We start from the raw sequence: 4211 nt of genomic DNA on the forward strand, positions 1-4211 counted from the left end.
GTTCGCAGATGAAGTTAAATTTGGTCAAACCTTCTCCAAAGACTTTGTTCAATCTGCAATTTTTTAAAGTTTTTTGACAATTTAAATTTTAAACGGTGCCAGATGATGTTGTTTGAAATTAACATTATGATTTAGAAAACTTCTCTCTGCAAAGAAAAAGATGAAGCGGAGTATGCTTTTATACAAAAGAAAAAAAAACACTTTCACCATTGTGTTCCACTTTGACTTAGACATATACTTTAGAGAAATATAAAAAAAGGAGTTTAATTAGTCAGTAGAATATAAATCTTATTTTCGTATATTAAGTAGTATAATATTATACTAATAAAAGTTGTAAAAATGAAATAATACAATTAAAAAGGGATTGACTAAAATTAAAATTTCGCAACACAAAATATTTTCATTTTTATTTTAAAGCCATGTATGCTTTCTGGCTGCGGCATATCTACATAGGAAGTCAGTATTACTAATAAAATAATAACTATGGATTCATTATGCCTAATACTACCTCCGTCCCTCAAATTTTGACACATTTTGACCCGATACAGGTTTTAAGAAATGTAATGGAAAGTGAGTTAAAAAAAATTGGTGGGATATGAGTCCTACTTTTAAAGTATTAGTTTTACAATAAAATGTGAGTATGAACGAGTTTGTGGAATATGGAGTCCACTACCAAAAATGGTAAAAAGTGAAGTGTGTCAAATTTTTAGGGACGGACCAAAATAGTAAACCGTGTCAAAATTTAGGGGACGGAGATATAAAGCCAAAATTCGGTAATTAATAGCCCAGTGGCTAGAAATGCAGTATTTATACCTAGACGACCAGGTTTAAATCCTCTCTCCACCATATCTTCTTTTCCTTTAAGTTCTTCCAAGACTTTATATGTATTCAAAGCAATGTTTTTTAACACAATTTGTTTAATTCCTATTTAGTTTTCGTTTATTATTTCATTTTAATAGAATTTGTATGTATTCAAAGGAATATTTTCATCTCAATTTGTTTAGTTCTTATTTAGTTTTCGTTTATTATTTTATTGTTAATAGATATTCTCTACATTCATCGCTAACTACTTCTACTAAAATTTTGTATTAATTCAATAAACTTTGGCATACTCTCGTCAAATTTAATTTTATTCATTTATATTTAATATTTGATACTTAAGTTGTTAATAATTTATACAATTAACTATTATATAATACTATACTCTTAACTAGCAAAGTATCTATGTCCATAATTCTTTTTTTAAAGAGTGTTTTTTATGAAAAAAATAAAGAGAATATTAAAAAAAAACAGAAAAATAGTGAAAACTAGAACTAAAAGGATTAGCTAAAATTTGAAACTTTAAATCGTTATAACTATTTTTCGCACCCCCGTATCAAAAATCCTGGATGCGCCACTGCTTTCTGGCATTCCACTTAAGATCCGTTTGTGTCGGAAAAATTGTAGTTAGAGTCTGGTCGGGAAAAATTGCACAATTTTTAAAGTTCTGTGATTTTTTAGATCAATTTTAAACTCGAATCTGTCCAGATTTTATGATTTTTAAAGATCAAATATCTCATCTGTAATTAACTTGTATCAAGGCCAGTCTCATCTCTAAACCATTTGCAGCTAAGACTAGCATCTACAGTCCACAAACATAATTATCACGTACACTGGATAACACATGTAGCTGTGACTATTCAAACCACACATTGGACCATATATAATATACATACACAGACCATGTAGTATCTGTGTTTCATTATCTATTCTACCTATAGGAGACAATATATGCCGTATCATGCTCAAGTAAGTTCTCTACCTAATTTCAATAAACACAGCTCTTTTTTGCAATGGTTATCGTGTAAGAACATTTATATTCTTATGTGACCTATGTGTTTATCGGTTTAAGGATAAATATTAAGTTCATATCAAAATTCAAGAATTCTAGTTCGTATCAAAACTCAAAAATTCTAGTAATATAAAGGATAGTACCATGATGGATCGGTTTCAATTAAAGAATTAGAATTCGGGTGTATTGATAACCTTCTTCTCTTACCTCCAATTAATTATGACTGTATAAATATATAAATATGTATACGAATGACGGGCGCATGAATTCTATGCTGGGGGAGGGGGGTGTAGTGGCGCCGTATTACCATTGTGAAATCGGGGACCAGAGTCGAATTCTATAGTTTTTAATGTTATTGTCATTGTTTGCCCATTTCTACTATTTTTTTTTTGTTTTAACTTTTCCTTTTTTTCTCATTTCTACTATTCCTCTAGTTGTAATTAATACTCCACATAACAAAGTTTTTAAAATTAAACTAAACTTTTAACAAATAAATTTTGTAAGATAAGAGTATTATATGTCTATATATAACGTACCCTCGAATCGAAATTTCTGAATCTGACACTGGGTCCAAATTACTAATTCCTCCGTTCACGAAAAAATAATCTTATCTTTTCATTTTCATCCATCCACCAAAATTAGTTCCATATGGGTTAAGGATGCGCCCTAGTGCTCCCCTACACCCATACATATATATATATATATATATATATATAGGATTGTGATCAACACAGAACCAACCTTAAATGCAGAACATAGAACTATATGAAAATACTTCATTGTAGGAGACCATTAAGGTCATTGTTATTTCATTATTAGTTCAATATAGTAATCTGATTCTTAAAATGAACTAGTTTATTTTTGGATTTTTTTATATATATATATATATATATATATGATATATAGAGTCCTATTATCCACAAATCCACTCTTAAAGACCGAACCACCAAACCCTACCAAATTAGGGCTTTTAGATCTAGTTTTTTATGGATAAGATACAGAAATTTATAAATTATTTTCGCCTTCATCACGAGCCTATTTTAATTCATCTGAAGGTAAATAAGTCATACTAACATGTTACGAAGATTTAACTTCGTTCCAGAATATATTACTTCATTCTAGTAGGTTTTTACTTCATTCCAGTAGGTTTTTACTTCATTCCAGTACGTAAATGTGGTTTCGCCGTCGCGTGTCGTTCTTTCTCTCTACAATATCTATCACCAACGCCATGGCGCTAATATGGTTTAATAAACACATGGAATAATGTAATAAATTGTTGGAATGAAGTATGTGTAGAAGCATTTGAAGTACAGAATGAAGTAATAAACCTATATAATGAAGTAAAATGGGCTTGTAATGAAGCCGAAAAAATTTTCACAGCAGCACATCTCATCAAAAAAACTAGATCTAATGGCCCAGATTTGGTCTCTAGTTCGGTCTTTAAAATTGGTTCGACATTGATCACAACTCTATATATATATATATCCCATTATCCACAAATCCACTCTTAAAGACCGAACCACCGAACCCTACCAAATTAGGGCTTTTAGATCTAGTTTTTTATGGATAAGATACAGAAATTTATAAATTATTTTCGCCTTCATCACGAGCCTATTTTAATTCATCTGAAGGTAAATAAGTCATACTAACATGTTACGAAGATTTAACTTCGTTCCAGAATATATTACTTCATTCTAGTAGGTTTTTACTTCATTCCAGTAGGTTTTTACTTCATTCCAGTACGTAAATGTGGTTTCGCCGTCGCGTGCCGTTCTTTCTCTCTACAATATCTATCACCAATGCCATGGCGCTAATATGGTTTAATAAACACATGGAATAATGTAATAAATTATTGGAATGAAGTATGTGTAGAAGCATTTGAAGTACAGAATGAAGTAATAAACCTATATAATGAAGTAAAATGGGCTTGTAATGAAGCCGAAAAATTTTTCACAGCAGCACATCTCATAAAAAAACTAGATCTAATGGCCCAGATTTGGTCTCTAGTTCGGTCTTTAAAATTGGTTCGACATTGATCACAACTCTATGATATATATATATATGATATATATATATATATATATATATATATATCACCGAACCACCGAACCCTACCAAATTATCCACAAATCCACTCTTAAAGACCGAACCACCGAACCCTACCAAATTAGGGCTTTTAGATCTAGTTTTTTATGGATAAGATACAGAAATTTATAAATTATTTTCGCCTTCATCACGAGCCTATTTTAATTCATCTGAAGGTAAATAAGTCATACTAACATGTTACGAAGATTTAACTTCGTTCCAGAATATATTACTTCATTCTAGTAGGTTTTTACTTCATTCTAGTAGGTTTTTACTTCATTCCAGTAGGTTTTTA

The sequence above is a fragment of the Salvia hispanica genome, chromosome 6 (assembly GCF_023119035.1).
Source record: "Salvia hispanica cultivar TCC Black 2014 chromosome 6, UniMelb_Shisp_WGS_1.0, whole genome shotgun sequence".
NCBI lineage: Eukaryota > Viridiplantae > Streptophyta > Magnoliopsida > Lamiales > Lamiaceae > Salvia > Salvia hispanica.